General features: G+C 45.1%; 1 long non-coding RNA gene and 2 pseudogenes across 1 annotated transcript; 1 reads left to right on the top strand and 2 right to left on the bottom strand.

Moving 5' to 3' along the window:
• Nucleotides 1-209: 209 nt before the first annotated feature.
• Nucleotides 210-16373, bottom strand: LOC134807460 (uncharacterized). The gene is made up of 3 exons (XR_010147956.1): nt 16262-16373; nt 14182-14349; nt 210-366 (listed from the first exon to the last, which is right to left on the bottom strand). It is a non-coding gene; the product is annotated as an uncharacterized LOC134807460 (long non-coding RNA).
• Nucleotides 15672-16193, top strand: LOC100614422 (zinc finger protein 606-like; annotated as a pseudogene).
• Nucleotides 16374-24658: 8285 nt separating the features above from the next.
• LOC107967423 (large ribosomal subunit protein eL37-like) lies at nt 24659-25129 on the bottom strand (annotated as a pseudogene).
• Nucleotides 25130-25687: the final 558 nt, after the last annotated feature.

Here is a 25687-nt window from a genome sequence, read left to right as displayed (position 1 = left end):
AGTTAAATGAGACACAAGAATATTGCAACACCAGCCCCACAACCACAAAATTTAGAAAATGAGCTATCCCCAGACCCCAAGACAATCATCCCAAGCAAAATTAAAATTGTATTTCCAGAAACCACCACTTAATGTCACCAAAATCTGAAGAAGAAATTCAGTGGTATCTGAGGGCAACAGAAAAGCTTAAGCTTAGTTTAAAACCTTACCTTGAGGCCAGTCGATTTATGCCAGTTGTTCAGAATCCATGTCCTGTGGGCCAGGTGTGGTGGCTCACACCTGTAATACCAATACTTTGGGAGGCCAAAGCAGGAGGGTTGCTTGAGTTCAGGAGTTTGAGATCAGCCTGGGCAACATGGTGAGACCCTATCTCCACAAAAAAAAAAAAGAATGCCAGGCATGCTAGAGCATGTCTGTAGTCCCAGCTACTCAGGAGGCTGAGGTGGGAGGATCACTTGAGCCCTGGAGGTCAAGGCTGCAATGAGCTGTGATCACACCACTGCACTCCAGCCTGGGCAATACAGTGAGACCCTGTCAAAAAAAAAAAAAGTCTATGTCCTGTGAACTTAAACACCATTGGAAGAAAACATGTAGAAAAAGGTTAATTGGGCATTTTGTACTTGCCATATCGGGATCCTCGTAGGTGGAACTTCTAAATTTGCATCCCCTCCCACCATCTCCTGACCTTGTCCCCATGAGCCCCAAGCTGTGGGCTCTTCAGTGCCTTGTTAGTTGGTGAGCTCTCCCTAGTTAGAACTCTAGCAGCCTCCATGATATTAAAAAGGACAGACATTTCCATCGTGTGCCTCTTTTATGACTTCTGCCACTCCTCTTTTTTGGACTCACTAAGACCTAAAAAGCCTTCTTCCTAAGGAGGGCTTTCCCCACACCCTCATGTTCATTTCAGCTGAAAGCAGCACCCTCAGCAGATTTTTGAACTGAGATTGTTACTAGGTGTCACTCCCGGGTGGGTGGTCATCCTGTCTTGTTTTCTCTGTTCTCTGTGGGTCGAGTTGTTTTCTTGATGAATCCCAATGCATGTACCTTCTGCTCACTGGGAAGGGCTGTCTGGCCTGGGATTCCAGCACAACCACCACGCCCTTACCTGGCCCCTTCAATCAGAGGCAGCCCAACAGTTAAAGGAGCACCCACACACAGAGAAAAGAAAGAACCAATGCAAGAACTCCAGCAACTCAAATGGCCAGACTGTCCATGTCCACCAAACAACCTCACTAGTTCTCCAACAAGGGTTCTTAATGAGGCTGAGTTGGCTGAAATGACAGAAATAGAATTCGGAATATGGATAGGAATGAAGATCATTGAGATTCAGGAGAATGGCAAAACCCAATCCAGGGAAACTAAGAATCACAATAAAATGATGCAGGACCTGACAGATGAAATAACCAGTAAAAAAGAGAACCTAACTGATCTGATAGAGCTGAAAAACACACTACAAGAATTTTACAATGCAGCTGGGCACAGTGGCTCATGCCTGTAATCCCAGCACTTTGGGAGGCTGATGCAGGTGGACCACTTGAGGCCAGGAGTTCAAGACCAGCCTGGCCAAATAGTGAAACCCTTTTTCTACTAAAACTGCAAAAATTAGCTGGGCATGGTGGCATACGCCTGTAATCCCAGCTACTCAAGTGGCTGAGACATGCCAATCATTTGAACCTGGGAGGTAGAGGCTGCAGTGAGCCAAGATCACGCCACTGTACTCCAATCTGGGCAACAGAGTGAGATTTTGTCTCAAAAACAAAATAAAATAAAAAATAAAAGAATTTCACAATGCAATAACAAGTATTAACAGCAGAAGAGACCAAGCTGAGGAAAAAATCGCAGAACTTAAAAATTGGCACTCTGAAATAAGATAGCCAGACAAAAATAAAGAAAAAAGAAGGAAAAGGAATGACAAAACTCCTGAGAAATATGGGATTATGTAAAGAGGCCAAATCTACAAATCACTGGCATCCCCGAAAGGGATGGGGAGAAAGTGAACAACTTGGAAAACATATTTCAGGATATTGTCCATGAAAATTTGCCCGACCTCCCTAGAGAGGTCAACAGTCAAATTCAGGAAATACAGAGAACCCCTGCAATATTCTACACAACGAGATCATCCCCAAGACATATAATCATCAGATTTTCCAAGGTCAAAATGAAAGAATGTTAAAGGCAGCTAGAGAGAAAGGGCAGGTCACCTACAGAGGGAGCCCCATCAAGCTAATAGATTTCAGCAGAAACCCTACAAGCCAGAAGAGATTGGAGGCCTGTATTCAACATTCTTTTTTTTTTTTTTTTTTTTTTTTTTGAGACGGAGTCTGGCTCTGTCGCCAAGGTTGGAGTGCAGTGGCGCGATCTCGGCTCACTGCAAGCTCCGCCTCCCGGGTTCACGCCATTCTCCTGCCTCAGCCTCCCGAGTAGCTGGGACTACAGGCGCCACCACTACGCCCAGCTAATTTTTTGTATTTTTAGTAGAGACGGGGTTTCACCATGTTAGCCAGGATGGTCTTGATCTCCTGACCTCGTGATCTGCCCGCCTCGGCCTCCCAAAGTGCTGGGATTACAGGCACAAGCCATTGCGCCCGGCCTCAACATTCTTAAAGAAAAAAAATCTTCAACCAAGAATTTCATATCCAGCCAAACTAAGCTTCCTAAGCAAAGGATAAATAAGATCCTTTTCAGATCAGCAAATGCTGAGAGTTTGTTACCATCAGACCTGCCTTACAAGAGGTCCTGAAGGGAGCACTAAATATGCAAAGGAAAGGCCATTACCAGCCAATACAAAAAGACACTTAAGTATACAGACTAGTGACACTATAAAGCAACCACACAAATAAACCAGCATAATAACCAGCTAACAACACAGGATCAAATCCACACATATCAATAATAACCTTAAATGTAAATGGGCTAAATACCCCCATTTAAAAGGCACAAAGTGACAAGCTGGATAAAAAAGCAAGATCTCATGCTGTCTTCAAGAGATCCATCTCACACACAATGACACCTATAGGCTTGAAATAAAGGGATGCAGAAAAATCTATCAAGCAAATGGAAATCAGAAAAAAATCAGGGATTGTAATTCTAATTTCAGACAAAATATACTTTAAACCAACAACAATCAAAAAAGACCGGGGCATTACATAATGGTAAAGTGTTAAATTCAACCAGAAGATATAACTATCCTAAATATAAATGCACCCAACACAGGAGCACTCAGATTCATAAAGCGAGTTCTTAGAGACCTACAAAGAGACTTAGACTCCCACACAATAATAGTTGGAGGCTTCAACACTCCACTGACAGTATTAGACAGATCATCAAGGCAAGAAATTAACAGATATTCAGGACCTGAACTCAGCATTGGACCAAATGGATATGATAGAGATCTACAGAACTCTCCACCCAAAAACAACAGACTATGCATTCTTCTCATTGCCACATAGCACATACTCTAAAACTGACCACACAATCAGACACAAAACAATTCTCAGCAAATGGCAAAAAACTGAAATCATAACAAACACACTGTCAGACCACAATGCAATAAAAATAGAAACCAAGACTTTAAAAAATCACTCAAAACCATGGAATCAAACAACCTGCTCCTGAATGACTTTTGGGTAAATAAATAATAAAATTAAGGGAGATGTTAAGAAGTTCTTTAAAACAAATGAGAACAAAGATACCACATACCAGAATCTCTGGGACACAGGTAAGGCAGTGTTAAGAGGGAAACTTACAACACTAAATGCCCACAACAAAATGTTAGAAAGATCTCAAATTAACAACCTAGCATCACAACCAAAAGAACTAGAAAAGCAAGAGCAAACCAACCCCAAAGCTAGCAGAGGACAAGAAATAGCCGAAATCAGAGCTTAACTGAAGGAGATTGAGATACAAAAAACCATTCAAAGATCAATGCATCCAGGAGGGGTTTTTTTTTTTAAGTTAATAAGATAGATAGGCTACTAATAAAGAAGAAAAGAGAGAAGATCCAAATAAACACAATTAGAAATAACAAAGGGGATGTTACCATTGACACCGCAGAAATACAAACAACCAGCAAAAAACTACTACCAATATCTCTATACACACAAACTAGAAAACCTAGAAGAGATTAATAAATTCCTGGGCACATACACCCTCCCAAGACTAAACCAGGAACAAACTGCCTGAACAGGCCAATAATGAGCTCCAAAATTGAATCAGTAATAAATAGCCTACCAACTACAAAAAAGCTCAGGTCCAGATGGATTTATTGCCAGTTTATACCAGATGTATGAAGACAAGCTAGTACCATTCCTACTGAAACTAACCCAAAAAACTGAGGAGGAGGGACTCCTCCCCAACTCATTCTATGCAATCAGCATCATCCTGATACCAAAACCTGACAGACACACAAGAAAAAAAGGAAAACTTCAGGCCAATATCCTTGATGAATATCAATGCAAAATCCTCAACAAAATACTTGCAAACTGAATCCAGCAGCACATCAAAAAGCTTATCCACCATGATTAAGTGGGCTTTATCCCTGGGATGCAAGGTTGGTTCAACAGACACAAATCAATAAATGTGATTCATCACATAAATAGAACTAAAGACAAAAACCACACGATTATCTCAAAAGATGCAGAAAAGGCTTTTGATAAAATTAAACATCACTTCATGTTAAAAAAAATCTCTCAATAAACTAGGTATTGAAGGAACATACCTCAAAATAATTAGTCATCTATGACAAACCTACAATCAACAGCATACTGAATGGGCAAAAGTTGGAAGCATTCCCCTTAAAAACCAGCACAAGACAAGGATGCCCTCTCTCACCATTCCTATTCAACATAGTGTTGGAAGTACTGGCCAGAGCAATCAGGGAAGAGAAAGAAATAAAGGCCAACCAAATAGGAAGAGAGGAAGTCAAACTATCCCTGTTTGCAGATGCTATGATTCTATATCTAGAAAACCCCATAGTCTTGGCCCAAAACCCCTTAAGCTTATAAATAACTTCAGCAAAGTTTCAGGATACACAATCAACATATAAAAATCACCAGCATTCCTATACAAAAACAACAACCTAGCTGAGAACCAGATCAGGAATGCAATCCCATTCATAATTGCCACAAAAAGAACATAATACCTAGGAATATATACAGCTAACCAGGAAGGTGAAAGATCTCTTCAATGAGTATTATAAAATACTGCTCTAAAAAATCAGAGATGACACAGACAAATTGAAAATTATTCCATTCTTGTGGATAGAAAGAATCAATATCATTAAAATGGCCAATACTGCCCAAACCAATTTACAGATTCAATGCTATTCCTGCCAAACTACCAATGACATTCTTCACAGAATTAGAAAAAACTATTTTAAAATTCATATGGACCCAAAAACAAGCCCAAATAGCCAAGACAATCCTAAGCAAAAAGAACAAAGCTGGAGGCACCATGTTACCCAACTTCAAACTATACTACAGGGCTACAGTAACCCAAGCAGCATGGTACTGCTACAAAAACAGTCACATAGACCAATGGAACAGAATATAAGGAGAGCCCAGAAATAAGGATGCAAACCTACAACCATCTGATCTTGGACAAAGCTGACAAAATCAAGAATGGCAAAATAACTCCCTATTCAATAAATGGTGCTGGGATAACTAGCTAGCCATATGAAGAAGATTAAAACTGGACCCCTTCCTCACACCATTTACGAAAATCAACTCAAGATGGATTAAAGACTTAAATGTAAAACCCAAAACTGTACAAACCCTGGAAGACAACCTAGGCAATACCATTCTGGACACATGAACTGGGAAAAATTTCATGACAAAGATGCCAAAGGCAATCACAACAAAAGCAAAAATGGACAAATGGGATCTAATTAAACTTAAGAGCTTCTATACAGCAAAAGACAATATCAATAGAGTAAACACATAATCTAAAGAATGGGACAAAAATTTTGCAAACCATGCATCTGATGACAAAGTTCTAATATCCAACATCTATAAGGAACTTAAATTTACAAGCAATAAACACAACTCCATTAAAAAGTGGGCAAAGGGACATGAACAGAAACTTTTCAAAAGAAGACACACACAGCCAAAGAACTTTTAAAAAAGCTCAATATCACTGATCTTTAGAGAAATGCAAATCAAAACCACAATGAGATACCATCTCACACCAGTCAGAATGGCTATTATTAAAAAGTAGGCCAGGCACAGTGGCTCACATCTGTAATCCTAGCACTTTGGGAAGTCAACATAGATGGATCACTTGAGATCAGGAGTTTAAGACCAGCCTGGCCCACATGGTGAAACCCCATCTCTACTTAAAAAAAAAAAAAAAAAGCCAGGTGCGATGGCAAGGCCTGTAATCCCAGCTACTTGGGAGGCTGAGGCAAGAGAGTCGCTTGAACCCAGGACACGGAGGTTGCAGTGGGCAGAGGTCGTGCCACTGCACTTCAGCCTGGGTGAAAGAGTGGCACTCTGTCTCAAAAAAAGAAAGTCAAAAAAATAACAGATGCTGGCAAGTTCGCAGAAAAAAGAGAAGGCTTATACACTGTTGGTGGGAGTGTAAATTAGTTCAACTATTGTGGAAAGCAGTGTGGCAGTTCTTCAAAGAGCTAAAACAAGAACTACCAGCCGGGCACGGTGGCTCACGCCTGTAATCCCAGCACTTTAGGGGGCCAAGGCGGGTGGATCACCTGAAGTCAGGAGTTGGAGACCAGCCTGGCCAATGTGGCAAAACCCCATCTCTACTAAAAATACAAAATTAGCCAGGCGTGGGGATGTGCGCCAGTAATCCCAGCTACTCCGGAGGCTGAGGCAGGAGAATCTCTTAGAACCTGGGAGGCAGAGGTTGCAGTGAGCCGAGATCGCACCACTGCACTCCAGCCTGGGCAACAAAGGGAAACTGTCTCAAATAAAAGAGAACTACCATTCAACCCAGCAATCTCATTACTGGGTATATGCCCAGAGGAATATAAATAGTTCTACCATAAAGAGACGTGCACACATATGTTCACTGCAGCACTATTCACAATAGCAAAGACATGGAATCAACCTAAATTGATGTAGCCATAAAAAAGAATGAGATCATGTCCTTTGCAGGAACATGGATAGAGTTAGAGACCATTATCCTTAGCAAACTAACACAGGAACAGAAAACCAAATACCACATATAAGTGGGAGCTAAATGAAGAGAACACATGGACTCCAAGAGGGGAACAACAGACAATGGGGCCTACTTGAGGGTGGAGGTGGGAGGAGGGAGAGCAGTAGAAAAAATAACTATTGGGTACTAGGCTTAGTACCTTGGTGATGAAATAATCTGTACAACAAACCCCCGTGACATAAGTTTACCTACATAACAAACCTGCACATGTACCCTTGAACCTAAACTAAAAGCTTTTTAAAAAATAAACATGTCCCAGCCGGGCGCGGGGGCTCACGCCTGTAATCCCAGCACTTTGGGAGGCCAAGGCGGGCGGATCACGAGGTCAGGAGATCGAGACCATCCTGGCTAACATGGTGAAACCCCGTCTCTACTAAAAGAAAAATACAAAAAATTAGCCGGGCATGGTGGTCGGCGCCTGTAGTCCCAGCTACTCGGGAGGCTGAGGCAGGAGAATGGCGTGAACCTGGGAGGCGGAGCTTGCAGTGAGCAGAGATCACGCCACTGCACTCCAGCCTGGGCGACAGAGCAAGACTCTGTCTCAAAAAAAATAAAATAAAATAAAAAATAAACATGTCCCAAAATTATTTGACCCTCCTCCCATTGAGAGGTGGGGTCTATGTCACCTCTTCCCTTGAATGTGGCTTGGGAATTTGTGATTGCTACAACCAATAGAGAACACAGTGGAGTCTGTTTGACTTTCAAAGTTAGATTAGAAAAGGCAATCCTTAGACTTCCTAGCTTAATAGGTGAGGAGAGGAGAGGAGAGGGGAGGAGAGGCGAGGGAAAAAAGAAAAGGTAATCCTGGCCAGGTGCGGTGGTTCACGCCTGTAATCCCAGCACTTTGGGAGGCTGAGGCAGGTGGATCACCTGAGGGCAGGAGTTCAAGACCAGCCTGGCCAACATGGCGAAACCCTGTCTCTACTAAAAATACAAAAAATTAGCTCGCATGGTGGTGGGTGCCTGAAATCCCAGCACTTTGGGAGGCTGAGGCGGGCAGATCACGAGGTCAGGAGATAGAAACCATCCTGGCTAACACGGTGAAACCCTGCCTCTACTAAAAATTTAAAAAATTAGCCGGGTGTGGTGGTGGGCGCCTGTAGTCCCAGCTACTCCGGAGGCTGAGGCAGGAGAATGGCGTGAACCCAGGAGGTGGAGCCTGCAGTGAACCGAGATCACACCACTGCACTCCAGCCTGGGTGACAGAACGAGACTCTGAAAAAGAAAGGAAGGAAGGAAAGGAAAGGAAGGGGAGGGGAGGGAAGGGGAGGGAAGGTGGGGGCAATCCTGCATCTGTCCAGTCCTCTTGGGACACTCACCCTTAGAACCCAGATGCCATGCTGTGGGGAAGCCCAGACCATGTCCTGGGGTTCTGGTTGAGCCCCCACTGAGGTTGCAGCTGTCAATTAGCATGAATTCAGTACCAAACATCTGAGTGAAGACCTTTTCAAGATGACTCCAGCCCCTTCTGACTGCAGCTACAGAAGACGCTCTGAGAACCACCTCTCTGAGCCTTGTGAGCACCCAGAACCATGAGAGAGAATTCTTCAAAATGAACGTTGTTGTTTTAAGCACTAAATTGTAGGGCAGTTTCATTATTCAGAAATAGATTGGACTGCTTCCATGTCACACACTTTGCAACTCTTTCTCTAGGAAGAACTTCAGTATTTTTTGAATTCTGTGTCCAAATTAGAGGGCTTAAAGATCACTTTACAGGAAGCTGCATTTCCTGCTGCTATTCCTAGAAAGCTCTACAAGCTGCATTCATATTTCCTTCCCTTTTGAAAATCCTTCCAAGCACCCTACGCTGGCTCAGGGCATCGCTTCACCTTGTGCCTTGTCATAGTTGATGAGTATTCTCAAAATCTTCAGTGGCCTCTGAGCCTCCACTTCCATTCCTGAACGCCCATGTTGCAGATGTACCTAGTAGCAGGTGCTGAGTCCCTGGACTAGTCCGGCAGGCTCACTTCAATAACAAATACACCTAAAAACTATTTTGGCTCAAATATAATGGAAGTGTTTGTTTTTCCTTAATACAGACAGGGTCTCGCTATGTTGCCCAGGCTGGTGTCCAACTCCTGGGCTCCAGCGATGTCCCTGCTCCCGCTTCCCCAAGTGCTGGGATTACAGGCATGAGCCATTGTGCCTGCCATGGAAGTGTATTGTTCCCCCAACACAGCGTCCAAAATGGTTCCAAATGGTCAGTGGGGCTCACCCCTCACAGACCCAGGAGGACAGCAAAGGCCCTGCCATCCTCAGCACATTCCTCCCAGGGTCAAGGAGAGAAAAGAACATGGGCAGTCACACAGTAGGAGGTTTGTATGGGCCAGGCCTACATGTGGCACACATAACTTCTACTCATATTCTCTTGGCTGGAACCCAACCACAGGCCACACCTAACCACAGGATGTGTACCCAGAAACATGAGAAAATTAGGATTTGGTGAGCAGCTAGTGGCCTCTTCCACAAACTCCAAGTATAATGCATATTTTTCCATCCTGTGGGTGCACCTGGGGTCCTATTAACGTTTCTCTGGCTGTCTTCCACCCACTTAGGCTCTCCAGCCCCGTGTTCATAAACACGTCTGTCTGTTAGCACCCAGCACCTTCCACACTATACAGTGAGGACCAGAACACCCCAGCAGTGTCATCTCCTGGTGGGAGGCCCCCGCCATTACACAGAAGCCCACAAGGACTAAAGCTGCACAGCAGTGTAGAGTGAGGAAAGGAATGGAGAGGAGGAAAACACTTCCTTTTATTTTTTGGTTACTCTTTTTAGGGAGCACCAAGGCAGTGTGAAAGCACTCCCAATGCCTTTCTGAGTTTTCAGTGACACGATTCCTGCATTTTTTACATATGGCCTGTGGGATCCAGACATGAATTCATCAGGGTTGAGGTGAACATCAAATTAGGGGACATGCACAGGGCAGTAATATGAATTCAATCAGTCAGCCAATACTCATTGAGTATCTACAGTTGGGCCAGGCTCTATGCTTACCCTATACGGTGTAAACAAAATGGACACAGTCCTGGCCCTCCCAGAGTTACAGTGCAGTGCAGGAGAGCCACACGTCAACTCTGACCCTGAGATTTTTGTTACTGAGTTGAGCGTATCCTGCCAAGTGCCTTCTTCTCTTTGGGTGAGTTATTTCCCAAGAGGCGCCTCATGCAAATAAATTACTCATAATCCCACCTCACCCCTTCACAAGGGAGAGCAGAAATACATGAATCCCAAGTCGCCACCCTCAGCCTCCCACCACACAAGTGAAGCCGTCAGAAAGGAAGGCCACTGAGATAAAACACGTCAAACCAGAGGCTCTAAATTTGTGGCCTATGGCCAAACCTGGCCAGCAGATCTATTTGGTTCGCCTTATGTCATATTGGCCTACACAGGATTTTTTTGAAGTGACTTACAATTATCTTTTTTTTTAATAATTTCAATTTTTATTTTAGATTCAGGGGGTAAACGTGCAGGTTTGTTACATGGGTATACTGAATGATGCTGAGGTTTGGGGATAATTGATCCCATCACCGAGGTAATGACCATAGTACCCAAAAGGTAGTTTTTCAACCCTTGTCTGCCTCCCTCCCCTCTCTAGTAGACTCCTGATGTAGTTTGAATATATGTCCCCACCAAATCTCATGTTGAATTGTAATCTCCAATATTGGAAGGGGCCCGGTGGGAGGTGTTTGGATCATGACAGCGAATCCCTCATGAATGTCTTAGCACCATCCCTTTGGTGATGATTGAGTTCTCTCAAGATCTGGTGTTTTAAAAGTGTGTGCCACTTCCCACTGTAACTCTCTTGCTTCTGCTCTGGTCATGTGACATGCCTGCTCCTCCTTCACCTTCTGCCACGAGTAAAAGCTCCCTAAGGCCTCCCCAGAAGCTAGGCAAATACCAGCACCATGCCTGTACAGCCTGTAGAGCCATAAGCCAATTAAACCTCTTTTCTTTATAAATTATCCAGTCTCAGGTATTACTTTAGAGCAACGCAAGAATAGCCTAACATAGCCGGGCGCGGTGGTTCATGCTTGTAATCCCAGCACTTTGGGAGGCCGAGGCAGGTGGATCACCTAAGGTCAGGGGTTTGAGACCAGCCTGGCCAACATAGTGAAATCCCATCTCTACTAAAAATACAAAAATTAGCCAGGCGTGGTGGCAGGCACCTGTAATCCCAGCTACTCAGGAGGCTGAGGCAGGAGAATCGCTTGAACCCAGGAGGCGAATGTTACAGTGAGCCAAGATCGTGCCACTGCACTCCAGCCTGGGTGACAGAGTGAGACTCCGTCTCAAAAAAAAAAAAATAAAAAATAAAAAAAAAAATAAAGAATGGCCTAACACATCCCCAATGTCTATTGTTGCCATCTTTATGTCCATATTTACCCAATGCTTAGCTCCCACCTATAAGTGAGAACATGCAATATATTTGGTTTTCAGTTTCTGTGTTAATCACTTAGGATAATGGCCTCCAGCTGATCCACATTGCTGCAAAGGACACGATTTCATTCTTTTTTATGACTGCATACTATTCCATGGTACATATGTACCACATTTTCTTTATCCAATTCACTGCTGATGGGCACCTAGGTTGATTCCACGTCTTTATGATTGCTATACAGTATAATTAGTTGCCAAAACATTAAAAATAGAAAGTTATACACACACATACCCCTCCATATTTCCATTTTCTTTTGAATAAAACAGAATATCTAGCGTGCAGTTCTACATGGAACATACTCTATAAGGTTTTCCACACTCTCCACCACTCCCTATTGTCCCTGACTCTGAGGTCAACAGTTATCATTTATCACTGTGCTTTTTGTAGCAAAATAGTAAAGAGAATTATGTTTATGGCCTGCATCTGTCAAAAGTGAAAAACCGAAAACAAGATTAAAAGTTGGAGAGAACCTGCTGGGCGTGGTGGCTCATACCTGTAATCCCAGCACTTTGAGAGGCCGAGGTGGGCGGATCACGAGGTCAAGAGATGGAGACCATCCTGGCTAACACTGTGAAACCCCGTCTCTACTAAAAATACAAAAAATTAGCCGAGCGTGGTGGCGGGCGCCTGTAGTCCCAGCTACTCAGGAGGCTGAGGCAAGAGAATCGCTTGAACCCGGGAGGCAGAGGTTGCAGTGAGCCAAGATCATGCCACTGCACTCCAGCCTGGGTGACAGAGTGAGACTCCGTCTCAAAAAAAAAAAAAAAAAAAAAAAGTTGGAGAGAACCTATATCTTTATGGAAATAAAGAATATTCCTACAAGATTGTTATGAAAAAAGCTTCTATTGAAGACACCATATGAAAAAATAAATGACTCTGCCAAGGTCAATAGTGAGAAGAAAAAATAAATGATATTTCACTTCACTTAATCACATTATCTGCCTGGCCTCTGTAGGCCCCAAAGTAGAGTAGGAGCTCGTTATAGAATAGGGGTGGGGTGGGTGGGGAGAGGGGCCAGTGAGAGAGTCCTGGGGAATAGCAGAATTTGCAGGCAGGTGCAGGAGCCGGAAAAGGAGCCTGAGAAACAGCACAGCAGTAGGAGGAAAATCAAGAGCAAGTCACACCAGCAAAGCTGAAGAAGACAGAGATTAAGGATGAGCAGTTCCCATAAAAGATGGTACAGTAAAGGCATGTTTACTCATTCCTTTCCTGAATATACCAAAATTAACAGTAAAATGAGTAGTAGAAAAGCAGCTCTTATCTGCAATGAAAATAGAAAATGGCTACAGCCCAGATAATTGACCATAAGAAATATCTGCCAAGTGTAATGAAAATTGGAACCAAAACAAGGAAGGTCACCTGGAGCAGATCCCTTACAATTCTTAAAAGAATTAAGAATCCTTGAAAACTAGGGGCTTGGGAGGGTCATGGAAGAAGCAGAGAACACCCCTCAACAAGACCCCAGTGTGCACAGCAGCGGGGAGGCAGGGCTGATGACAGGCCAGTGTGGATGCCTCCTTTATTTTCCCCATTCCAGAGTGGAGAAAATTGCCTGGAGGGAGGCAAAGGGAGGAGGGTGGGCCCACACAACCAATTTTATCGCTGTTGAGTCAGTTAAATACAAGTAATTAAACATGAAATATCTGAATGAAATCTACCTGTAAGCCCTGACAGCCACAGGGAGCTGAGGTGCTTTTCCAAAAGTGGCGTGGAGGAAGAGGGATGCAAAAAAGAGGGAGAGAGAAGTAATCGAGCAGAGGAAATGTCAACTTGGTTCTTGGTTAGATACAACATGATGGAGTCAGAACTGCCAATTCCCTCTAAAAAAAAATCCCCTATCCCTTCCCTCAAATTATTTGAGAGCTAAGTTGCAAAATAAGCAAACAAATCTGAATTAATACATATGAACAAAAACCGCTCCCCAATGAAAAGGGAAAAATAATAGCAAACAAAAGACAGATGATCAAAAACCACTTCAGAAAAAGTTACCCCAGCATTCTCTGTAGAATTCCAAATAAATTATGTAGCTGTCCCATCATAAAGGACGGGGAGCAGAACTCCCCACTCCTTAAGCATGGGCTGCTTATAGTGACTTCCTTCCTAAGACTGCAGTATGGAAGGGACAGGGAGCAAATTTACAGTGGGGAAATCTGATAAACACTACCTTGGGCAGGTGATCAAAGTCAGCATCAACAGTCATAAATCATGCTAATATGGCCAGCTGCGGTGGCTCACACCTGTAATCCCAACACTTTGGGAGGCCTAGGAGGGTGGATCATGACGTCAGGAGTTGGAGACCAGCCTGGCCAACCTGGTGAAACCCTGTCTCTACTAAAAACAATACAAAAAAAATTAGCTGGGTGTAGTGGCAGACACCTGTAATCCCAGCTGCTCAGGAGCCTGAGGCAGGAGAATCGTTTGAACCCAGGAGACAGGGGTTGCAGTGAGCCAAGATCGCACCATTGCACTCCAGCCTGGGCGACAGGGTGAGACTCCATTTCAAAACATAAAAATTAAAAAATAAATAAATAATGGTAATACAATGAGAAGAGAATGGCACTTACCTCTGAGATCTTCCTCCCCAAAAGCCATAATCCCTGTATAATCATGAGAAAAACATCTGACAAATTCCAGTAGGGGGCATCCTATAATACTCTTTCCCAGTACTCCTCAAAACTTCGAGGTCATCAAAATCAAGGAAGGTCTGAGAAAGTGTAACAGCCAGGAGGAGCCTAGGAGACATGAAAACTAAACGTAATGTGGTATTCTGGAGGCGGCCCTGGAACAGGAAAACGACATTAGGTAAAAACTAAGGGAATCTGAATAAATTATGGACATTAGTTAATAGTAATGTATCGACATCACTTCCATGATTGTAACAAATGTTCCACCCTAATGTAGACATTAATAATGGGGAAACCGTGTAGGAGCTGTATGGGAATTCTCTGTACTATACGCTCAATTTTTCTGTAAATCTAAAACTGCCCTATAAAAATAAAGTCTATTTTTAGAAAGTTATTCCAGCAAGCAGAAGATGTCAGACATATTTTTTCTATACTCACAAAAGTTAAAGCATGGACTTTTTCAAAAAAAGATACAAGGGAGAATAACAGATGCATATTTTTAAAAAGAGAGAAAAAAGTGATGTGGTAGAACTTAAGTGAGAAATTGGAAATAACAGGAAAGCCACCACAAAAATGTAAAGTTCATTACAGAAACAGCAAGAAGTCAAATACATACTATGAAAACATAGATAGTACATGGAGGCCAGTCTTGAAAAAAATCACCCAAAACAAAATGGAAAAGTGCAAAGGGATAAAATTGCAGAGATGCTGATGAAAATGGATCAAGGAGATACATGATTGGTGTTTTGAGAAAAGAATATAACAACTGGAATGGGAAAGTATTCAAAGATATGGTTGAGTATGAGCATGGTGGCTCACACCTGTAATCCCAGCTCTTTGGGAGGCCAAAGCAGGCAGATTACCTGAGGTCAGGAGTTCAAGATCAGCCTGGCCAACATGGTGAAACCCCATCTCTACTAAAAATACAAAAATTAGCCAGGTGTGGTGGTGACACCTGTAATCCCAGCTACTCCAGAGGCTGAGACAAGAGAATCGCTTGAACTTGGGAGGCGGAGGTTGCAGTGAGCTGAGATCACACCACTGCACTCCAGCCTGGGTGACAGAATGAGACTCTGTCACAAAAAAAAAAAAGTGTATATATATATATTTATATATTTATATATATATAGTTGAAGATTTCTGTCAAATAAATGAACTGAAATCTTTAGATAAAAGGGCACTCTTACAGGAAAATAATGACAAAGAATCATTAACACTGAAGCCAATCCTGGAGATCCTAAATAATAAGGGTAATGTAAAGAATATGGGACAGTGGTTTCCTTCCCCAAGAGTGTGCAGATGCTTGGGTGCAAAGGCCTATTTCTCTTCAGCCCCAGTTCACCCCACAGACCGAGGGTGGGCCTCGCCATCAGGACCCAGTGGCCATGTCCTGATGCGAGCTGCGACGGTCATTGTCCTCCAGAACAGGGATGGAGAAAATACCAGCCCAGGAAGCAGCAGGCTCACCAAGGGTCCGATTTCAGTTTTTGGAGACCCAGTCTGAGAGTCTGACTCCAAAGCCTCACTTTGTGCAGGACAGCGACATGGAACAGGGACTCACTAGGGTTCCACCTGTTCCCCAGGTGCCTGCCTTTCCCCATGAGGAAAGCCCAGGAGATCAGGCAGCTGCGCTCCTGACAGCCAGGTATCAGCAGTTTGTGACATCTGAGGATGTGGCTGTGCACCTTACTCAAGAGGAATGGAGCTACCTGGACCTTGTTCAGAGGGAACTCTACAGAGATGTGAGGTTAGAGAATTATGGGAATGTGGTCCCACCAGGCACACTTCTCCCCCTTCCACCAGATTCATAGTGTGAATTTTTGCCCGGCCCTGAGTCATACCCAGGCAAGTGCTTTCTCTGGAGAAACTCAGTCCTTACAGCAGGAATCTCCAAGAGATGGCCCAAGTACTACCTGCTCAGAAACTCCTTTTCCATGATTGTGAGATATTAAACTTAACTGATGCGATAGATGCCCCCTAGGATGCCACCACTATGTAAAATCGCAGCTCCTCGAATTACCTTTGTTAAATTTCTAGTATCAGAGTCCAAGGAAGCCCCCTGCTGCAACCAGATGCACTTTGAACTCAGTTTATTCAGAAACCATGGTTGGTGGTCATCTTCTACTTGTGTTCTGAGAAACCACAAAATTCAACTTCAGCTCTTCAGTTATGATATTGTCATATTATTTTAGAATGTGAAACATATGCCGTGTGTCCCTCCTTTTATGTAGTGAATACAACCTCCCCCTTATGGTGGCTAACTCCCTGTCACCCCTGGGCTTTCCTCACGTTTAACACTCTGGTTTTCTCCTTCCTGAAGTCCCTGTGGCCCTCTTCAGGGTCCTACCCTCCTCCCCTTTATTCTTTGCAGTTCCGTACAGATTGATGCACTTATATTGCCTTTTCTGATTAAATGTTCCTTAGTCTTTCCTTGATGGAAGGGAGAAGGGAGGACAAAGAAGTTAAATTTTATTTTGGGGCATCAAAACAAATGTCTACTTAATAACTTTGTAAACTGTAAAGTGACATAATTGTGAAGTACTATTAATTTTACCTAATAATTACAGAGTGTTCAACAGTTAAAAAAAAAAAAAAGAATGCTGGCCAGGTGCAGTGGGTCACGCCTGTAATCCCAGCACTTTGGGAGGCTGAGGCAGGAGGATGGCTTGAGACCAGGAATTCAAGACCAACCTGAGCAACATAATGAGACACTATCTCTGTTAAAAAAAAGAATAATGTTATAGAAAACCAAACAGAGAAGCCAGGTGCGGTGGCTCAACACCTGTAATCCCAGCACTTTGGGAGGCCGAGGCAGGCAGATCACAAGGTCAGGAGATCAAGACCATCCTGGCTAACACGGTGAAACCCTGTCTCTACTAAAAATACAAAAAAACTAGCCGGGCGTGGTGGCGGGCGCCTGTAGTCCCAGCTACTCGGGAGGCTGAGGCAGGAGAATGGCGTGAACCTGGGAGGCAGAGCTTGCAGTGAGCCGAGATCGTGCCACTGCACTGCAGCCTAGGCCGGGTGTGGTGGTGCACACCTGTAATCTCAGCTACTCCGGAGGCTGAGGCAGAATTGCTTGAACCAGGGAGGCAGAGGTTGCAGGGAGTCAAGATCACGCCATTGCACTCCAGCCTGGGCAACAAGAGCAAAACTCCATCTAAAAAAAAAAAAGAAAAAGAAAGGAAAGAAAGAAAGAGCAAAGAAAAGGTAGGAAAAATCTTTGGGACCTGGGAGTCATTGAGGAATTCTTAACCATGACACCAAAATCAGATCCTTAAAAAGGAAAATTGATAAATCAGACTTCACCAAATTTGAAAAGAAAAAAACCTTTTCTCTGCAAAACCCCACTTAAGAGGATGTAAAAGATAAGCGATGGACTGAGACAAAATATTTACAAACCACACACACACAAAAGCCTTGCATCTAGAACATATAAGACAAGTCGCAGCTGGGAGCAAGACTAAGAGGATGAGCAATGGCAGACTTGCCCGGCTGCAACAATGCTCCATGAGTGAGGGGCCGCTGCTCACTGGCCCCACACGTCCAAGGCAGCTCTCATGGCCTCCAGCTAACAGTGCCACCCAAGGTCAAACCGAGGGCAGAAGGCTCAGCCTTATGCTGGAAACCCAACCTTGGCACCTCCCGTGTTCCTTATGGGAACATCTGCTCCTGCAGAAGGCAGAAAAGGTTGAGGCAGGAAGCTGTGCGGATGGAATTGAGAAAGTAACCGAGAGTGTGCAGTGAAGGGAGGGAGGGAGCCCCCTGCACGGCAAGGTGGTGGCCGAGTGCTCCAGAGAAGAGGACCTGGGCTCTGCCCAGTCCTAGAGCGTCAGATGGTGACACTCTGATGCTAAGGCACTCATTTTATCATTTCTAACGTCAGGATGCGCCTCATAATCAACAGACCACAAAGGAGGTCATAAGCCACACTCACAAGAACTAAGAAGTTAATTGTAAAATATTCCTTGTCCTTGATCATTGTGGCTCAGCGGATCAGACTCACCCTACAAACACAATCACTAGAAAAGGTGCATCTCCAAGGGAAACGCCAACCTTTCCCATCACTCCACGGCCCCAGAGAAAGCCCAAATACAAACACAACCAGGCCTGCCAGGCCTCTCTCCAGTTCCTGACCAGCAGCTCTAGATGCCCGGGCGGGGTTCAGCTGCCCTTCCCGACTGCCACTCGGAATAACGAACAAAGCCTGCCGACCCGCCTGAACATGGCAGGGGAACGGCGGTTCCGTTTGTGTAAGACACGCTGCTGCCTCGCAGTGTTTCCGGAATTGGTGACTTTTTGGTCTCACTGACATCAAGAATGAAGCCGCAGACCGTCGCGGTGAGTGTTACAGCTCTTAAGGTGGTGCGTCTGGAGTCTGTCCCTTCAGATGTTCAGATGTGTTCGGAGTTTCTTCCTTCTGGTGGGTTCGGGGTCTCGCTGGCTCAGGAGTGAAGCTGCGAACCTTCGCGGTGAGTGTCACAGATCTTAAAGCGGCCCATCTGCAGTTGTTCAGTCTTCTCTATGGGCTCGTGGTCTCGCTGGGCTCAGTACTGAAGCTACGGATCTTTACGGTGAGTGTTACAGTTCATAAAAGCAGCGTGGACCCAAACAGCGAGCAGTAACAAAAATTTCTTGCAAAGAGCGAAAAAACAAAGCTTTCACAGCCCGGAAAGGAACCCGAGCGGGTTGTCAATGCTGGTTTGGGCAGCCTGCTTTTATTTTCCTATCTGGCCCCACCCACATCCTGCTGATTGGTAGAGCCGAGTGGCCTGTTTTGTCAGGGTGCTGATTGGTGCGTTTACAAGCCCTGAGCTAGATATGAAGGTTCTCCACGTCCCCATCAGATTAGTTAGATGCAGAGTTTCGACACACAGGTTCTCCAAGGCCCCACCAGAGCAGCTAGATAGAGAGTGTCGATTGGTGCATTCACAAACCTTGAGCTAAACACAGGGTGCTGATTGGTGTGTTTACAAACCTTGAGCTAGATACAGAGTGCCGATTGGTGCATTTACAATCCCTGAGCTAGACATAAAGGTTCTCCAAGGCCCCCACCAGAGCAGCTAGATACACAGTGTCGATTGGTGCACTCACAAACCTTGAGCTAAACACAGGGTGCTGATTGGTGTATTTACAATCCCTGAGCTAGACATAAAGGCTCTCCACGTCCCCACCAGACTCAGGAGCCCAGCTAGCTTCACCTAGTAGATCCCGCACCGGGGCTGCAGGTGAAGCTGCTTGCCAGTCCCGCGCAGTGCGCTTGCACTCCTCAGCCCTTGGGTGGTCGATGGGACTGGGCGCCGTGGAGCAGGGGGTGGTGCTCGTCGGGGAGGCTCGGGCAGCACAGGAGCCCATGGAGGTGGTGGGAGGCTCAGGCATGGCGGGCTGCAGGTCCCGAGCCCTGCCCCGCGGGAAAGCAGCTAAGGCTCGGTGAGAAATCGAGTGCAGCGCCGGTGGGCTGGCACTGCTGGGGGACCCAGTACACCCTCCGCAGCCACTGGCCCGGGTGCTAAGTCATTGCGCGGGGCCGGCAGAGCTGGCCGGCTGCTCCAAGTGCGGGGCCCGCCAAGCCCACGCCCACCCGGAACTCCAGCTGGCCCGCAAGCGCCGCACGCAGTCCCGGTTCCCGCTCGCGCTTCTCCCTCCACACCTCCCTGCAAGCTGAGGGAGTGGGCTCCAGCCTTGGCCAGCCTAGAAAGGGGCTCCCACAGTGCAGTGGTGGGCTGAAGGGCTCCTCAAATGCCGCCAAAGTGGGAGCCCAGGCAGAGGAGGTGCCAAGAGCAAGCGAGGGCTCTGAGGACTGCCAGCACGCTGTCTCCTCTCAGCAGAAGCCTCAGCAGGGCGCTGGGCTGCAGAGTACCGTGCACCTCCCTCCCTCCCCCGCCAACACACACACACACAGCCACAAAAGCACAGCCCCAGGCCAGGAGCACACAACTGCCCTCAAATGCCCTCACCAGCCTCTAAGGGGAGGCCACGTCCACGTGACTTCAAACAACACTAGACTAGGATGCAACCAGGAAGCTGAGTCAGGGCTACACACCTCCTACGCCCCCATCTGTGTCCTCCCCAAACCCAGTCAACACAGGGGCGCACAGGGGCTGGCCGGGACCTTTGGGTATACAGCTGCAACCTCTGGAGGGCGTTTACACCGTGAGCTACGAGTACTTCTTGGGGTTCAGCTGGAAGGTGGCTCCCTCTGACCATCTCCCCAGGACACACACGAGCTTTCTGCCATTCTCTCTGACGGGGCAGGCCTGCTTGGCACGGGAAGTCTCTGCAGATAAGGCCTTCTGCAGTGACCTGAGAGCTCAGTGGCCTAGAGGCAGCTAACCTCCAGCACTACCCAGCCACAGAGCAAGGGGCTCTTTTCAAACTGATTTCTTACCCTTCCTAGTGCCTCAAACTAGATCCTGTTCAGACATGTTATAATAAAGTTAGTAAGAATTTATTTTGGGGCCAAAATTTTTTTAATCCATGCATAGTTTTTTTCATAATATGCATTTTTCATACACTTTTTAAGACCCTCTCGTATATGTCGGACTCTAGTCTGAGTCTGAAAGCCTTAGAACCAGGAGATCCAATGGTATAAGTTTTATTCTGACTCTATGGGTCCAAAACCAGAAGAATAATGTCTTAGCTCAAAGACAGAGAGTGTAAATTTTCCCTTACTTGGCCTTTTACTCTAGTCAGCCCTTCCATGGATTGGATGAGCCCCACTCACCCTGGGGAGGACAATCGGCATTACTTAGTTTACCAATTCAAATGTTAATCTCATCCAAAAACACCTTCACAGGTATATCCAGAATAATGTTTAACCAAATATTTTGGCATTCCATGGCCCAGTCAAGTTGGCACATAAAATTAACTGTCACAAGTCCACCGCTTGTCAACTTGACACCCAAATGTATCTTCTGAAACCATTCTTATTCTCCAAATAAAAACAATGACAAGGTCATAATTCCACCCAACATGATACAATCATTCTACATACAACTGAAAAGGCACTACCTCTTCCCCAGAAGAGAAGGCGAAGTCCTTAAATAATGTTTGTTCTTCTCCTTGATATCTCCTAACTTAAACACTATGATGTAAAATTTAAAATAGTTAAATACCATGATATAGAGTCAATACATTTTATGTTACAAGACAGGAAGTAAGAGAGGAAAGAAAACAAGGATATTTTATATATATTCATTACAAAACAAGGAGAGTACATCCGAGACCAGCCTGGGCAAAATGGTGATACACCATTTCTATTAATAACAATTAATTTAAAAATTAAAAATAAATTTTAAAAAAATGAGAAGTACTTAGGATAATTACAGTCTTCATTTCTGTAAGTGATCATGTGGTCATAGCTGATATTTATAACTGCCTTTTTCCACTGCCCATTCTGTATGTCCTTTGCCTTCAGCAAGCACCTCACTCAGCTGGTTGTGGTTCTTTATCTGGTAGAGTGAACCAAACCTTCATTCCTGCAGGGACTGGGCCGTTAGCAGTCCTGCCTGGATTGGGCTGTTGTAGTTTTCCATTGACATTAATCACAGGCATGACAATACTAAGAGATGCTCTCAGGGTTCTCCTGTATTCCAGGCATATTCCTCCTTCATTGTGAAAAGGCAGTCCAATTTCCCCTTGGTAGACAGGATCAATCACCAACCAGCCCAGTAATTCCCTTCTTTGCCTGTTGATTCAGAGGTATAAGGAGGGTGAAGTGACTGGGTGGCAGTCTTAAGATCCAGTTCAATTGAATCATTGCTGTCTCTTGGTGGGAGAATTATTCCCATTGGAACTAAGACCAGTAGACCGGCATAGCATAAGGTTTCAGAAACAGGAAGCAAAAATTCTGCTAGTGGGTCACTAGAGATAATAGTGAGTGGTGCTGCTCCCTTTTCCACCCCTTGATTCCTGAACCAGTGAATCTTGGCTATGGGAGAAACAGCACCATATGATGGATGCTGATTCAGAGCACATTTAGCCCCCTGGAGAACATATTGCTGCAGCCCTGCAATATATTGCCATCTAGCTGGTGCTGTAACTGCATCTTCAAATAATCCTATCATCTTATCAAGCCCATTGCTTCATGAAACATGGTAAGACCAGTGAATTCCATGAGGATGGGCTCACTGCTACACTTCTTTTGCTGAGAAGTGAGTTCCTAAATCAGAAGCAATGCTGAGTGGAATATCATGACAATGGATAAAGCATTCTATAAGTCCACAAATGGTAATTTTGGCAGAAGCTGTGTATGTAAGGATGGAAAATTGTTATCCAGAGTAAATTTCTGTTCCAATGAGAACAAAATACTGCTTCTTCCAAGATGAAAATAGTCTAATGTAATCAATCTGCCATCAGGTAGCTGGCTGATCATGCTGGGAAATTAGGCCATATCAGGGACTCTGTGTTGGTCTCTGCTGCTGGCAGATAGGGCATTCAGCAGTGGCTGTAGCCAGGTCAGCCTTGGTGAGTGGAAGTCCATGTTACTAAGCCCATGCATAATGTCCATCCTGGCCACCATGGCCACTTTATTCATGAGCCCACTGGGCAATGGCAGGGGTTCCTAGAGAATGAGGCTAACTGGTATCTACAGAATGGGTTATCCAATCAATTTATTATTTTAATAGATAACTTCTGAGATTACCCTCTAGTAAGCATTCACATGGGACACAAATATCTTCATTATTTTCCCATTCAAGAGGTCTATCCACATACCTCTTCCCCAAATTTCCTTGTCACCAATTATCCAATCATGTTCTTTCCAAGTCCCTGATCATCCATCCAAACCATTGACCACAGAACATGAATCAGAATATACTTGCACATCTGGTGTCTATCTTTTCAAGAAAAGTGAACGGACTTAAACTGCTTAAACTTCTGCCCACTGGGCCACGTGCATGGTGCAAGCCTGTAATCCCAGCAACACAGAACGGTGAGGCAGAGGATTGCTTGAGCCCAGGAGCTCAAGACCAACCTAGGAACATAGCTGACACTGACCCTATAAATTTTATAAAAGTAACCAAGGAAGAAGATAGGGGATAAATGAAAATTAACCCAGCTTGCAGCACACTCAGCATTGATCAATAGGTCAGCCTGCTCCCTGACCTGCTTCTTCATGGTTGTTTGGTGCCTATTGTCCTAAAATCATGTAGACCTTAAATTATTCCCCTAAACTATCCTATAGATAACACCTAAATATTATGAAACATTAAGATTTCCCTTTGAGCTAGGTGAGGCGGTTTGTGCCTGTCATCCTAGCACTTTGGGAGGCTGAGGTGGAAGGATTGCTTGAGCCCTGGACTTTGAGACCAGCCTGAACAATATAGTGAGACCTTGCCTCTAAAATAAAATAAAATAAAAAATTTTTAAAATTCCCTTTGAGATGGTCCTTCAGGTCCTGCATTCTGAGGAAACTACTCAGCTGAGAACCCCATGGACACCAGCTGATCTGAAAGATTCCACTGACTAACTTGGTCTGAAGGGCCCCACTAACTCAACTGGTCTGAAGAATGCCATTCATTCAACTGGTCTAAAGGACCCACTGACTCCAGTGGATCTGAAGGACCCTACTGATACTAGCTGATCTGAAGGATCCCACTGACACCAGCTGATCTGAAGGACCCCACTGACACCAACTGATCTGAAAGATCCCACCGACTAAGCTAGTCTGAAGGGACCCACTGACTCAGCTGATCTGAAGAACCCCACTGACTTAGCTGATCTGAAGGCCCCAATTGATACCAGCTGATCTGAAGGACTCCACTGACTTCAGCTGATCTGAAGAACCCCACTGACACCAGTTGATTGGAACGATCCCACTGACTCAGCTAGTCTGAAAGATCCCACTGACTCAGCTGATCTGAAGGACTCCTCTGACTCCAGCTGATCTGAAGGACCCCACAGACACCAGCTGATCTGAAGAACTCCACTGACTTGACTGGTCTAATAGACCCCAGTAACTGAGCTGGTCTGAAGGACCCAACTGACAGCAGCTGATCTAAAGGACCCCACTGACTCAACTAATCTGAAGAACCCCATAATGCCAGCTGATCTGAAGGGACCCACTGACACCAGCTGGTCTAAAGGACCCCACCGACACCAGCTGGTCTGAAGGACCCCATGAGGAGCTGACTCACCAAAGAATGCAGTTTCCACGTCCTGATTATTTTATCTCTCTTGTGCTGCCCAATCAATGATCCCAATTCTCCAGCCTCTCATCCTCCACAATCCCCTTAAAAACCCCAGCTCAGAACTCCTAGAGGACATGAATTTGAGAATCTCCTCCCAGCTCCGCATCTGGCTGCCCATGATAATTAAATGTTTTCTCTTCTGCATCCCTGCTGTCTCAGTGTAATTGGTCTATTACTGTGCAGGAGGCATATGAACCTGTTGGTAATGTAACAAAGTGAGATCCCATCTCTTTTTATTTCTTTTTTAGATTTTGTTAAACCATGGCATTTATTGACAAATAATAATAGTGACAATAATAGTGAAAAATCATTGAAATTCTTCAGATAAACTAGTTGCTGCAATAGCTGCTCTCTTGGGTTTAGGTGGTGTTCCTCCACAGAATCCATGCTTGAATCCGTGGTATACAATTTTCAGGTGCTTCATGCAATCAGTCCTGGTGGTATTTTGTCTTTTAGCCTTTGCACTCCAGTTACACTTTCTCTTGCACTTGGCAGGGTAGTCATAGTTGTCACAAGTAGACTTCTGAAGGTGCTAGGCCTTAGAGCCACGGCAGTGGCACAACATGTGTGTCTTATTGCAATGCTTTCAAAACAATGACGTTCCCTTCATCATCTCACTTCTGCAGGCTAGACCAAAGAGACTGGAGACCTTGTCTCTTAATAAAAAATTTAAAAATATAAGTTATGTCCACTGAGAGTGCTTTCCTTCATCACTGTCCTTCAGGGATGTCACAGAAAGGGGTTGTAGTGCTGCAGCACTCTTGGGTGGTGCATATGTTCATGCAGAACCAGGCCTAAGTCTTCCCTTCTGTCAAGTGATCACAGGCAACTCCCCATTAAGTCACAGGGGCAATCTAGGAGACAAATGTAGTGTAGCAGTGATAGTGGCATTGGCCTGTCTGGAGCAGCCACTGTGGGAATGCTAGCTGCAGTGGGAAAGGTGAGTCCAGGGCTGCGCACACTGTGAAGCCAGTGGGGGCTAGAAACATGCGGGAGCCCTGCCCCCTACTGAGTTGGCAGGGCAGGAGCCCTGGACTCCTGGGTGCAGCTACAGCCACCCAGCCATGGCTCTGGACCAGGGCATCCCTGTCCTCTCAGTGGGCCAGGAAGTCACCCTGCTCCTGCAGGCTCAGAAGTGTCTGCTCTTGCTCCCTGGCCTCTCCCCTCTCCCAGCACACGCTCCAATTTTGGAGCAAAGTTGAAGCTGAGCCTGGTGTTGTCACAACCCTGTGGGTGTGCACATGCTCAGGGCACCA

This window comes from Pan troglodytes, chromosome 10, assembly GCF_028858775.2.
Source record: "Pan troglodytes isolate AG18354 chromosome 10, NHGRI_mPanTro3-v2.0_pri, whole genome shotgun sequence".
Lineage (NCBI taxonomy): Eukaryota > Metazoa > Chordata > Mammalia > Primates > Hominidae > Pan > Pan troglodytes.
Note: the sequence above shows the minus strand (reverse complement) of the source record. Positions and strands in the feature narration are given on the sequence as shown.